Source organism: Hesperophylax consimilis, chromosome 4 (assembly GCF_061612785.1).
Source record: "Hesperophylax consimilis isolate HC1 chromosome 4, BYU_Hcon_1.0, whole genome shotgun sequence".
Lineage (NCBI taxonomy): Eukaryota > Metazoa > Arthropoda > Insecta > Trichoptera > Limnephilidae > Hesperophylax > Hesperophylax consimilis.
Genome location: NC_142839.1, coordinates 6190457 through 6205550, shown reverse-complemented (window position 1 = coordinate 6205550; position 15094 = coordinate 6190457). Strand labels below are relative to the sequence as shown.

Genomic DNA, 15094 nt, shown 5'->3' with positions numbered 1-15094 from the left:
CAGGGCATCCTAACCGGGGGTTCGAACAAACCAAACACTAACAAACACTCATTTAGAAGCCCTGCGACCACAAACTGCGCACTAAACTATTTTTTTCCTAATTCAAAAAAGATTTTTTTCCAACAACCAAAAAATTACTTTCAGTAAATTTAGCAAAAAGTTACAATAATCACAATATCTAATGATAATTAATTTGGTTCGATGTTGAAAAGTTTTATTTCACAGTTTTTTTTTGTTATTTTGAAAGTCAATTCGTGTCGGACAAGTCATTATTTACGCTCTACTGACCGTTGATAATAGTATTAATGATTTTATACAATAGCGTAAACGTAATTTGTCTAATTCAGCATAATTTTTTTTCCAAACTGGTTGGAATAGAGTTGTAACACTGATGGGTTAGTCAAGATATCATCACAAAATCAATCAATTCTAATTGTACTGTCATTGTTTTTAAAACATCCAAAATATAATAACACTATTTTTCAAATTCAATTTATTACACAGTCACAAATAGGTAATAGCCTTTTTATTTTTTTTTTGTTCTTTTTTCAAAACACTTTGTTTTAAACTTTTGTAACCATAAACATTCTAAATTTGAACTCTGATTGTTTTCAATTATGTATCAATTTGAATCAATCTCACTCCCGACACTTCGTAAAATACATCGACAGTTAAATGTATAAAGTGCGCAGAGAAAACACGCTACCGCCGTCGACAGCAGCCGGGCAAGTACTGAAGCAGTACTGAAGCGTACTGAAATATTGAAGCTAATGGGGCCCTAAACGCAAAGAGATGACGTTGTCTCGTTTCCTCCCCCTTCCCCTCCCCCCACACCCCTACGGAACCCCAACAAAGGGTCTGCAAGGGTGAAGGTTTAACGTTTTAGGTCCTACAGAAGTAATACTGGTGTTACAATTTCTCATATAGGCTGCGTTGTAACATCACTCTCTTTCTCGTAAGCATTCTTCAGAAATGGATTTTACACCAGATCTCTTAGCGGCAGTTTTAAACTTCCCATTGATAACTCCATTGTAACATCTCCCTTTTTCGCATAAACGACGCGTGTATAAGAAAGGGAGGTTAAAGCGGAGTTCTCGTCGGCAGTAGCACACCCCTAAGCGATACGCAAGGGTAAGGGATGAGCCCTGCTATGATAATTTGTTGAGACCCGCTTTGAGCTAAAACAATAAAGTCGAACGAATAAATTAGAAACAAGTGCCTCGCAATGTTTAATGAATTGTGTGCTCAAAGCGTTAAAATTAAAATAATTCAACATTACATTATTTCCCATATTTAGAACATAGATAAGATCCCTCATACACATTTCCTTATTGATGAATATTCTTATAATATTTATATAAATATTACGTTTCGATAACGACAAATAATCTGTATGACATAATTTTTTTTAAGCCTAAACAAAAACGTAAGTACAAAATGAATTTACCTTCATTAAATGAATCTTCCGAATATTTTGTTTTTTTTTTTACATAAAACATCATTTAGCGCCAGTTGGGGTTTGCTAAATCCGGCATGTATTTAAGTAAACCGACTCTTGCGTAGCAAGCGTGGCAAGACGGAACGACGCTCTCTCACGGAGCGATGCTTCATTCGGCCAGCCTCGTGACTCGTCGGCTCTTTCCGCCCGGCCGCCAAAACTCTTATTATTCTGAGTCTCGGTGGTCGAGGGATAAGGCTCTCGATTAGCAAGCTGAAGGACACTGATTAAAATCCCGGCGAGCGCAATTGAATTTTATTTGATTAATTTGTGTCACTAGACAAATTACTCATAAATTTTGGGGCACTTTCCAGACTGGCAGTTGAAATGTTGTTTGAAATCGCTTTGGCCGTCTTTCCCCACCTTCTTCTTCCCAACTCCTTCCCTTCCCCGCAACCTATAGCCTCACAACGTACCCAGATTTGAGATGCCATAGTCTCACTGGCCCCAGACAGTTGGGACTAGTGCGGTTTCTCTTAAAAAATATTTTAATTTAATTTCCTCTTGCTTTTTCTAAATTATATATATATAAATTACAAACAATACAAAATAAAATGAACTTTTGTCTGTCCAACTGCGAAGGATTCCCGTTTCAGGTCAGCCAAATTGTGTATTTAGTACATAATATTCTTACAATGGAATGGCGATGCTGTCAAAACAAATTTTGAGAACATTGTAGATTGCATTCGAAGTGACAGGATGGTTTCATTATCCTTGAAAGAATCGCAAAGATGTAATTAAAATAAATAAATAAATTAATTAATAATTAATTACTTCCATTTAATTAATTAATTAAATGGGAGTCTGATTTAATTTTTATATTTGTCTCATGTGTGTTCTAATTCAATACCTAGATTTAAACATGAAACGCAATGTACTAAGTTCTATTATTCAGACAAATTAAATTATTTATTTATATTTATTTATTTATTTATTTCACGCCTATTAAGGCTTTTACATACATACATATAAAAATATTTACGAAATTATACATGAAAATAGTGCAGGAAACGACTATTAAAACAATTGCAGAAAAATAAATATAAAGTCAAAATATCACTCAACTTGATCTACACAGCATGCAGGCACAAAACATAAAAAATCCAAAATATTTTTTCTGTTATGTTATGTTCGAATACTTGGTATTATTACTTAATTTGCAGACCGCTTGGTCGAGTGATTGTAAACTGATGATTTTTAACGTAATTCTTATGCAGGTACCAACAAATTTCTTGCACGATTATACAACGTAGATGGCTATTAAAACTTGTGTTCTTATAGTCAAAATTTTTTGCAACTATCTAGTTTTTATTGGGGTTCTGTTGAATTATAAATATTATTGTTTACGTGCTTATTAAAATAACACGTTCAATGTGCGCATTATTATTTTTATTAAATAAATTAGGTAGGTACATACTCCGTGTATATTATCTCCAAATATAGTGAGTAATACCGTCATGATCACTGTGGAAATATATTATATGTATTTGTACAGCGCCCTTGAGGTGATTTTGTACAAAGACGGCGCTATACAAATCATCAAAATATTATTATTATTTATACTCTAAATATTAATTGGGCAATATTGCAAAAATTTTCTAACGCAATATGTTCATTAATATTTTTACTAACTAACTAACTAACCATCACGCCGTTTCCCCGCAGGGGTACGCAGAGAGGACGAACCGCCAAACAACTCGGTCTTGGCACACACTTCTTGCCTCATTCACATTCATACATCGTCTCATACATACTCTTCTATTATTAATATTTTTACTAAATTTATAAAAACAGTTCATTTATAAACAAGTTCTACTGTGTAATTATTACTACGCGAGACATCTGTTTCGTCTTCTGAGGGCATTATCAAACTGAAATTAAATGAAACGTCAGAAGGAAAAACAGCTGTCACAGGTAGTAATAATTACAGCAGAACTTATTTATAAATAAAATAAAAAAAATATAAATTGAATAGTAATATTTTTGAATGTACAGGATGCCCGTGGGAAAAGTGCACAAATTTCGGAAGGTGATTTTCTACATGATAGTACAAGTAAAAAAGATAACTTCGAAATTTCAAAGTTTTATGATAGTATTCAGGTATTGTTGGAAAAATAATATACTTCTATAGAAAAATATTTTTCGGTTGAAAAAATCAACGAAATTTTGGAAAAAGTTATTTATCTGTATTACTTCTACTATAATTTATTTATTTACTAACGGAGAATGTTCAATTAAAACGCATTACATATTGCATGAAGTTAATACAATGAGAAATGTTACAATATTGAATAATTGAAAAATTCCAACTGTGACAAAATAGGGCACAAAAACAATAAAGATAATATCAAGTCAAGACAGGAACAAGGTATTGTTGGAGTTTACGACTTCTGCCATATCAATACAAAATACATATACTTGCGTAATATTACCAAAAATTATTAAGACAATGAGTGAGTTGTTTCATAAAATTTGAACAATTCATCAAATTCCACGTTCATTATCGAGTTTTTTTAATATCCTATTCAAGTTCTGTTATTATATAATTATAGGTCAGTAGCTTGACAGAACTGAAATAATAACAGAACTTGAATATAACTTTCACAAAACTTGAAATGAACTTTCACAGAACTTGAAAATTATCTTTGAAATTTGAAGAATTGCTCAAATTTTCTGAAACAACCCACATACATGAGAAACAACCATTTACATTGAGGATCGGTTATCAGCTGTGTAGGGTGTGAAACACGTTTATTAGTAAGTAATCTTACTTTATATTGTTTAACCTTTATTAAAAATAACCATAATGTATTGGTTACCATTAAAAGTGTAAATGTCAAATAAAAAACCAAGAATTTTATAAATAAAATCACGTCCCTAAATTGTCCACATTACTCGCAGATCTACAAATTAAACGTGAAAACAATAAAAATAAAATGAAAGCAAAGACATTTTTATGAAAACCACCTTGATACTTAGCCATTCAAATTAATTAATCATTAGGGAATATTACAGGTAAAGAACATTTGATTCGGTGTCTGCAAATTATTTTAGCGGTGATTTTTATCAAATGCAAACGTAATGATTTCATTATTAGATCTCTCCCACACAACAAGACCGCAACATTCATTCTACTAAAAAGGCAACAAGTGTCTATGAGAAATAATTTACACGGTCATTAAAATAATACGTTGGCTGAGATTGTTAGCAAAAAATAGCGATATATGTCGGCAAACTTTTCGTTGCCCAAGACCTTGAATTATTATGGAACAATATGAATAGAATTATGATTTTTATTTTAGTAGCGGTAAATTGAAGAGGAATTAGTTTTTTGAAAACTGTTAAATAAATTGTAGTTAATAATAATAATAATATTTGGATGATTTGTATAGCGCCGTTTTTGTGCAAAATCACCTCAAAGGCGCTGTACAAATATATAATATATTTCTACAATGATCTATGTTATTACTAACTTTATATGACATAACATATATTTTAATAAAGGTATTTAATTTGATTTGACTAACACATGATAATTTTGTCAACTGAAACAGAAAAAAATATTTTAGATTTTTTATGTTTTGTGCCTGCATGCTGTGTAGATCAAGTTCAGTGATATTTTGACTTTATATTTATTTTTCTGCAATTGTTTTAAATAGTCGTTTCCTGCACTATTTTCATGTTTAATTTCGTAAATATTTTTTTATATATATGTATGTAAAAGCCTTAATAGGCGTGAAATAAATAAATGAATAATATACAGTGCCATACTTACCTGGTAGGTCACTTAAGATTAACACTTAATTAACATTAACTAATTCTTTATTAGCGAAATTCATATAGAGGATTTGGGACATAATTGGATAAAATTGGACTTTCTGTCAGGAATGGTATATTTGATTTAAGGGTATGACAGCTTAAAAAGGCAAGTTTTTAGTTTAGACCTGAATTCTGTTGGAATTGTTATGGATCTTAGTTCCGGAAAGAGTATATTCCAAACCTTCGGCCCAGATGCTCCGAAAGCGCGATCACCAAACTTAGTATTTGGCTTGCGCTTAGGTTCCATCAGTCTACCTACAGCTAATCTTGCTCTCTAAGAGTTGACTGCCTTAGACCAGTGTTTTCTGGGACGCATAATTGAGAGATTTAGGGTGGGTCCATTTCATTGATAGATTTATAAACATTATGGGTTTGTCATGTCTGGTATATATGTATCAAATTTTGACGGTCTGTTATTTGAGGGAATATTTTGACAGCCTCCATGGTCGAGGGGTAAGGCTCTAGACCAGCAAGCAGGAAATCGCGGGTTCAAATCCCGAAGAGCGCAAGTAAATTTTATTAATTATTTTGTGTTTTTTCACAATTCATTAATTTAAAATTAAATGGTTTACTTGCGGCACGTTCCAGAGTGGGAGAAATTTTCAATATTGCCCTGGTATAAGACCACCATTCATTTGTCTAACTAACTAGTACTGTGGTTCATTTGGCCTTATTACCATCTGTATTTACTTGACTTATTTTACGTTACATTAATATGTTTTATAGGGAAAATTCTTAACTGTGCTCCCCACCTTCCTCTTCCCCATCTACTTCCCCACTCTTCTACCTAAAACCTCATAACAAAACAACATTTGTAAGTATATAAATATCACCCAAAAGCATTACGTTCTGTAAAAGAGTTTAATGTTTGAATATTAGTGAGTTGTGAGGCGGAAGGAACTTTACAATAAGAAATGGTTGATGCATTGTTCCTTTGGGATAACAAAGTTATATTTGCCGAGAGCATTCAACTGAGATATTGTGGTTCAATTGAATCACGAATAAAATACTTGAAATAGTGATAATGAAAAACGTACGTATTGTAATTGAATTTCCTTGTATCTTTAACCCCACAGGCCTCTGGCATATTGACCGTTATATTTCTTAAAGAAGCTGTCAGAAGGTTGAAAAATGTGTGTGTATTTCTAAATTGTAATAAAATCCTAATAAATGGAATATTTCTGAAAGTATCTGAAAAATAAAAAAATAAATGTTTATGAAAGGTGATGGAATAAGCTTTCATTATATAGTTAGAAATACACATTTAAATAAAAAAAATAATTCAAACATAAAAAGTTTTTAAAATGATTCACATAATGTTTTTCGTCTAAACGCTGATCTAAAATTACTGCTATCGAAAAAAACACATATTTTCTTAGACAAATTTATTCTTAACTTTAATGCCATCTCGTTTTTTGTCATTTCATATAAAAAATAAGAACAATTTCATATAAAAAATAAGAAAAAAACAATACAAAAAACGTTTTTTTTATTTTACTCAGCAAAGTTCAGGCACAAATATTTAAATGTTTTAATAGTATCTATAAAACAAAGTCATTATCCGCGTCTTTCTGTTTGTGAGCTTAGTTTAATAGAGTTTTCACTATCAGTAAGATACTTTCTTCCGGAAAGTTAACATATATAATACAAGCAAATTATAATTATTGAAAATAGAGAAAGGTCGAGCACTACATTGCTAAAGCTGGCTAAACCTTATGAGATACATCAAATTAATGTCCTACAGAATTGTACATCTTAAAAAGGCCTACAGAAAAGTGGTGGTGTATGTCTATATTCTAAGGATAACCCCTAGCAATGCCGGGGTTTTTACAGGCCTTATCAATTAATTCAAACACCAAGATGTGTTCTACTCTAGTATTAAATTAAAGTAATTCTTAGCAATCAAACCAAAACCACATGATTTTGAAAACTATTTCATAATCCATTTACGTAAACTAGTTATTTTAAGAAGTTCAGCGTATTTACTATAATGGTTAGTCAAAATAATTACAAACAATAATATTGCAGAGCCGTGGTAAGAATGGGAGATACTTTTCCCAAAACCACCATCTGGAATAATTGAAAACTTTTTTGAAACAAGAACTGAATATTGAATTGGGGCACAATAAGGATTTTGGCCAAAACTTACCTTTTTGCACGTTTCATAAAAAAGTCTCATTAAAACACCATCTGAAATATGTCCTACTTTTAAGTAAGTTCGCAGATAATTATGTAATAGGGTGTCTCTATTTTTAACTTTTTTTTGTTTTCAAATTCCAAGTTGAAAAAAAGTTGCTACTAGGTACCACAACTTACCACATAAAGTTTTGGATTTTTAAAAAAATATTTAGGTCTCCCGCACAAGGCCCAAAGTTTTAATTTTTTTTTTTTAAATTTAAAAAAATTTTAAATTTAAAAAAATAAAATCGTAACTTTTGTGTTTATTCCAAGTTAAAAAACAGTAATATTAGGGAATAAAAATAAATAGGTAGTTTAAACTTTAAAAAAAACATGGTTTTTATATGTACACAAAATTACAAAATTTCATCAAAATTAACAAACTTTAGGGCTTGTGCGGGAGACCTAAAATCCATTTTTGTATAAAAAAAATCGTTTCTTACTTATTTTTATGCCCTAATATTACTGTTTTTTAACTTGGAATAAACACAAAAGTTACGATTTTATTTTTTTAAATTGAAAAAAAATTGATATTTTTTGAAAAAAATTAAAACTTTAGGCCTTGTGCGGGAGACCTAAACATTTTTTTAAAAATCCAAAACTTTTTGTGGTAAGTTGTGGTACCTAGTAGCAACTTTTTTTCAACTTGGAATTTGAAAACAAAAAAAAAGTTTAAAATCGATACACCCTATTATGTAACGTAGTTCGATAATAAATACATTATATTAAACCAAAACAGGCTGCCGGTGTTATGCGGGAATTTAAACCTTATCGCCATCTACATAAGGAGTGTTATTGTAAACGACTCAATTCTAAATGTTACACGACATGGTGTATCGCCTTATGTTATGATTACGTTTTTTCGAGGATACGAGAAAAGAGAAGAGGCCCATTTTCATTCATAACTTATTTTAGGTTATTTCAGAGATAGTGGTACAACGCTTATAAATAAATTCTTTTTTCTTATCTAGTAGTCCAGTTCTGGAAATGAAAACGGCTTCACAAGAAAGAGATCGTAATATTAGTTATTCATTACATAAGGCTGTGGTAAAAAGAACCAACCTTTTTTTCTTATGAATTTGTTACAATCCGTAATAATTTATCATTGCGAGCCAAGATTTGTTCCCGTGTCGGGGTGAATGATAGCCTACAAGACATACGAAACAAGACACGAGAGTAGCTTAAGCAAGGCCCATGAAAATGGAAACCGAAATGGTGCTCATCCCAGATCCAGATCCCAGGTTGTTAGGTAATTGAATCATTAGGTAAATCTAGAAATCACAAGTGATATCTTTATGATATGTGAATATAAAAATACACGCGTATTCAATTGCAACGTTGTGTCAAAAGTTCAAAGCAATCGGTGTGAAGAACTTTCGGGAATTTATTAACGAACATTTACATTTTTATGTACATAGATTATCGAGAGTGATCAAAAAACTATTCATTTTGTGAAACAATAAATATGTGTGATACAAAAACCGTTCATGTTGTGAAAAAATATTAGATGTACATCTATAAACTATATTTCCCACACAACAGTCAAGACAGACATCAGAACTTCCAATTGAAGCAACAAAAATCACAATGTAAAGACCTCCTTTCCCAATCCTATTTTTCCTTGTGATAAACACGATTGTTCAGTCTTATTGTCTTGTTAAAAATTACAGTCCATTCGTCGAGTACCAATCGATTCGATACGCAACAGATGGTAGAATAGCAAGTGTAAAATCAATGTCCAATGTGTTTACTATAGTGTCCTCTGCGCGCAGACGTAAACTTTTCAATAAAATTGTGTTTATCTGAAGAGAATTGCTAGGTGAGTATGTTTTTCTATATCTAAATTAGAAAAAGCCGAGGAACTCGCAATAAATAGTACTGAGCATTTGAGGTGATTTTTCTAGTAAATTTGTCTAATTATTATTATTATTAATGTGCGGTTCCCCGTATCCTGGTACATATGCCTTGCTGTATCCATTATCTTTTATGCTAATACTCTCGATAAAACCCGTCACGTGTTTGATTCACTTGATGGTAACGTTGCTACCTGCGACGATCCTTTTTCCGTTTTACTTATTTCGTGTACGGAAATTCTTTCATACTTCCCCTGCTGATTCCTTAAACGACTGCGTAAATCGGAAGATAACATGTTTTACGACGAATCAAGCAAGATTTCCTTTGTAAACGGTGGTTTGTCTCCAGCGTCTCCAGGGTGAAACTAATGAAAGGGAATGAGAAAACTAAACTTCACAGTGTAATGAAACTACGATCTCTAATGACGGGTTGTTTCGGAGAATTTGAACAATTCTTCAAATTTAAAAGTTAATTCTCAAGTAGTGTGAAAGATTTTTTCAAATTCTGTTATTATTTCAGTTCTGTCAAGCAACTAGCCTATAATGATATAATAACAGAACTAGAATAGGACTTTCACAGAACCCGGAAATAAACGTTGAAATTTGATGAATTGTTCAAATTCTCCGAAACAACCCGTCCGACAAAGCTATTACCGCTTCGTTGATTTTTTGTTTAAAAAAATTAATTTAAGAATAATTTTCCAAAGCACAAACTATTAATTGGATTCTGATCCAGTTACTGCAACTCCTATCGCTTTCCTCCGTGAATTATACACGGTGTCCGGAAACTCTTAGTACAAGCGAGAAACTAGTGAATCTACATCACATTTAGAGTCGATTTTATAGAATAAATTTTTATAATTTCAGCTTTTTTTTCGAGTAAATCGAGTAGGAATTCATTTCCATTGAATAATCTAATGAATTTATCTTTTAGACCTAATCTATTTAGACATATTTCCTGTAAACCGCTCTGTTATTCCCAGAAATCCCCTAATTACCCCTTCCCTTTTATTCATCTCCCACTCCAACACCTAAATATGTGTAAACATATCTGTCAGTATTGTGTATCGTAAGTTAGTTTTAATCTTCTCCTGTTAAAAAATTCGGTTGCTCTAACGAAGGGGATTATTTCACCTGTTTAATGGTTTTTAAAAAGCTTCGAAGCGTAGAATTAGCTCCAATGGGTTTTTTAGTTGCCTTAAAAATGGAAAAAAAGTTTCTTCGCATAATGTAGATTTCTCAGTTTACCGCTTGTATTAGGAATTTCTGCACGCAGCGTATAACATCTTAAGCAAGATCTGTACCATTCCTACATCACGGCTCCGGGCTCCAACCTCACGGGTTAATTGAAAAGGGACTTGTTGATAGTGGCGGTGCCTGTGAAACTATCTACCTTCCCCTGCCTGCCCCTGCAGAGCCGTAATCAAGCCAATACATGTAAATATGTAGTCTGTACCTTGATTACTCCTAGGCAGAGATTTACTCTGATCACTCGTATAGCTATACCTACCTTGATTTCTTACATAGCTATCTACTTGTGTAGCTGTACCTTTATACTTGTGTGGGTATTACCTTGATTACCAGCCCCATGTTGTTCAGCGGTCTCTAGTCCCCCCTGTTTACCGACAAACGTGTTGTAATAACGAATATTAATTAAGCCCGCTTTATACCTGTGGGATAATGTATTGGAAACAATAAAGAAACTTTTATATCAACATAATTTTGATTAATTATGTGTAAAATCGATCAGGGTTTTACGCACGATATTTTACATGTGCTCTTATTGTAGGACAAAGAGATTTAAGTTTTGTTACCGGCATCAAGTGAGAAACGAGATACCTTTCTTCTCAAACAATAGAATATACGCCTGTACTATCTATACAGTAATTTAATTAACTATTTTTTCTTCTTATATCAGATCGTATTACAATCATAATTGTTCCACTAATATAATATGTTAAAACTTAGAATATATCGAAACATTAATTGTTTTTTATTGCTTACAAAACTTACGTGTTGTTATTTAATATTAAGACTAATTTTTGGTGGAATCTCATCACAACATAACATAGCCCCGATAGCCCGGTTTCTACAAAAGTGAATTCTTAAAGTCATAAATCTTATGCATTAATCAAATCATTAAAAAATATATATTGTACGATTCGCACATCACAGGAGTCGGGTCAAATGTATTTTGAATAAATGCCATCATATAAGGGGCCGATTACGAAGAGATCACATCTCCGCGGTTGACTAACTTCATGGTAAAGCTATCTTCCCTCAATTTGAGCGTATAGATTTACGTATTACAATTAAATATATGCAAATTTAGTAATATTTATTATATTTACTTTTTAGTTACCGATTTTCAAAATGATTTACTTGAAAACATTCTTTGACGGATTTTCTATTAGATTAACCCTCTTAGAAATTTTAATGATTCCCGGTAGTTTTATAATACTATCCAATTAATATATTCAAGTTTATTTTGGAATATAAACTAAATTCCTCAAGGACCATTAACTTCCATTAAAAAAGCTCAACTTTTAACAATTTTAAAGCTCTGCAAAAACATCTTTACATTTTTAAGGTAATTATTTTTGATTTAGTTTTCTTTTTCCATTCCCTTGAGAACTTTATTTCTTACTGTACAGGATATAAAACTCTTAGAAAATTCTGAGAAGTAGTCTTATGCCATCCTTGGGGCATTCCTTCCTTAATTAGTTCACAACTTGAATAAATTAACACTCCATTCCGAGAGCTTTATAAACCCCTTGATGATATAATTTAATGTTTTTAAAACCTCATCATGTTGGTATTTCATTAAACCTTATTATAATATACTTTAGGGATTCGACGGAGTGCACTCAAGTTTCATGGTTTATTAATAGGCCTAACGAAATACCTTATTATGAACCATTCGATCCATTAGACATTAGATGGACCTTTTAATAGAACTGGAAAGTAAAATTATGTTTAAACGCTATTAGGAAGACAGATATAGTAAGAATTCAGAATAATCAAAAGTGTTTCTATACAAATAGTTCCTCTGCTAATACGAAATAAGTTAGTAAATAAATAGTACTTTATGGTTTTATTACACAATTCTAGTAGTTATAATTGGCTCCCCGACAGATTTCAAAACACGGTAAATGGATATGTAAAAGCGCCAGACAGGTGGAAATAAAATTAGGAGCTGAACAACGCTTCTATTTTCCAGTGAAAAAATATGTAGATGGCTTAGAGTTAAAGTATTGTATCTCCAATTTAGGTCGAAAATGAGTTACGTATTGAAATGTACCACATATGGCCTACCTTTGTTTCGGTTAAAATATTGCTTTTCCTGAACCTACCGGCCCAAAAACATAAACATATCAAAATATATTGTAAATCCCCAAAGTATTTTTTTATGAGCACAGATATTGTTTTTTCCTTAACAATAACATTTATATTTAAACGGAAGCCCATGCCAATATATTATATCCATCGGATACACACGGAGAAAACTAACTGATAAAAATACTGTTAATTTATTAAAAATCTGGTCAAATAATCGTTTTACTGTCAAAAACGGGACATCAGGCCTTTACCGAATGAATTGCCAAAGTTCCTAACAATGTATAAAAGTGAATGTTTTATGAGGACGGCGAAACACGTGTTCGTACAAATACTGATATTGTCGCATTCGGTCATGATATGTCAACACGTGTTTCGATATATTCTAAATGACTAAAATTTTATCAGGAAATTGAAATGCTAGTTTTTTTAAACGGATAATTTTTCTCTTTGCAGATAATATAATATGGAACTAAAAACTTATTTTTATACCACAACATTCAATTTCAGTTTTCTCAATATTTTGATTTATGGAGATACAATATTTTAAATCTAAGCCATCAATGTACCAATTGTACCATCAGATTTCACCGTTAGAGAGATGTTTGCTGTTTCGCGAATACGGATTTTCTGCTTTAGAGTAGATAATGATTTAGGTATCATTATTATTATTAAGTTTTGATATGTGAAGAAAGAAAGTGGTATTTAAGCTGAAGCTCATCCGAGAAAATCCGTCTTTTCATTTCCCAAATGGTTAATTATTGCATGTTTGTATTTACATCTAAAATCTGGGCGACACACAGTGGGGCCAAATCGCCAAAACGTGGCGGAAACCCCGAAAAATGAATGTTCGATTCGGGGTATTTCAAGGAATGAAGCGGGTGGGGGAAGGGTTCGTGCATCTCACTCCGAACGGATAGGTCCCTACCTTCGGGATCTGTCAAACCATTTCAGTTCGAAGTTGACCTTTGTCAAGAGCACACGTGTCGCTGTCGAAACTAGTCAAATTTACCCTCGATTAGTGAGTTCATAATTAAGTAGTGAAGTAAAGAATTACAATTCTACAAAATGGAAACGATTGCCTCAGGTATGTAGAAAATATTCATATACTAATAAGTTTTAAATCTAATGGTTATCCTATTTATATTACACATATTTCGACGCTTGTACAAAAATAGCATGATTTTCTGTACTTGTATTTTCAACTAGAGCAAAAGTAGCATTTTTTGCAATATCATGCGGAATTACAACTCCCAGACTATAGAATAATCAATTATCTGATGGAATTGACAAAAATCAGCTGCCTAAATCTGCCTATTCTCTTGTATAATGAATTTTTCTTCGAGCGTGTGCGTCCCAAATAACGTATCACAACATGGCGGTGCACCGCGGTCGATGTAGCGCGCGGTGCGGCAGGCTTCAGAACTATTTTTCCCATTCAGCACGCTTACGATATTTGATTATTTTTCTGTAATTAATTTGTTGCTAATGCTAAAGTAATATTTTTCATAGAGATTCGGATGAAGAGTGTGTGAAATTCACTCGGCAAGAAATATTCAACATCGTTAAACACCGGTTGAATGATGGCCTACCTGAAATAATCCCTTTTCTGGAGGAACAACTTTCCGGAAAAATTGATCGACCGTTGCAGGTACCTGAGGACATGAGAGTCTCGCTTTCTATATTGTTTAATCAAATGAGAACAAGGTGGCAAAAAGCTAACAGGACAGAGAATCCCTTTTTGAAACGGAATAATGAATGACTGAATGCATCCGTTTCATTTCCGGCACCTATTGTTAGTGGCAATTATCAAGCTGACTGTAATCTGCCATCGACTAGTACGTGCAGTGGTCGTCCTTCTGGGGATTTTGAATTATTGAGCAAGAGGTCGAAACGCGAAAGAACCCAATCAGTTCGCGAAACTTTGACGCCACAAGAGTTAGCTTATGCTACTCAAATGAGCCTGCGCTCTGCAGGTAAATTGGATGCTTCAAAGGTTCTTTATGAAATAACAATGACAAGTCCATCGAGAGCTTTGAAGTATCGACAGGCTTTCCAATTGACCGCGACAAGCGAGAAAACTTTGTCCTCCGAAGCCGCACTTTCGTTATATATTGAGTACAAATTCACAAAGAATCAATATCAGGGATTGAGAATAACAAGTAATGAGAATAACTGCAAGCTGTATCCTTCATACAAGAAATTGGCAGAAGCGAAAAAACGTTGCTATCCACCTAATACTGCTATCACCATTACAGAAAGCATGGCTGAAGTTCAGCTACAAGCTTTATTGGATCATACAACCGACCGTATTTTACTATGCCAAGAAGATATCATTCGCAGTTTGGATCAAGCGAATGTTAGCCACATGAAATTCATTTTCAAATGGGGTTGTGACGGAAGTTCAGGA

The 15094-nt window shown here is 32.6% G+C and overlaps 1 protein-coding gene across 3 annotated transcripts in view; it reads right to left on the bottom strand.

Moving 5' to 3' along the window:
• by (focal adhesion protein tensin) overlaps positions 1 to 15094 on the bottom strand; it is a 554755-nt gene that overhangs the window by 318020 nt on the left and 221641 nt on the right. The gene's annotated exons all lie outside the window — the stretch shown is intronic.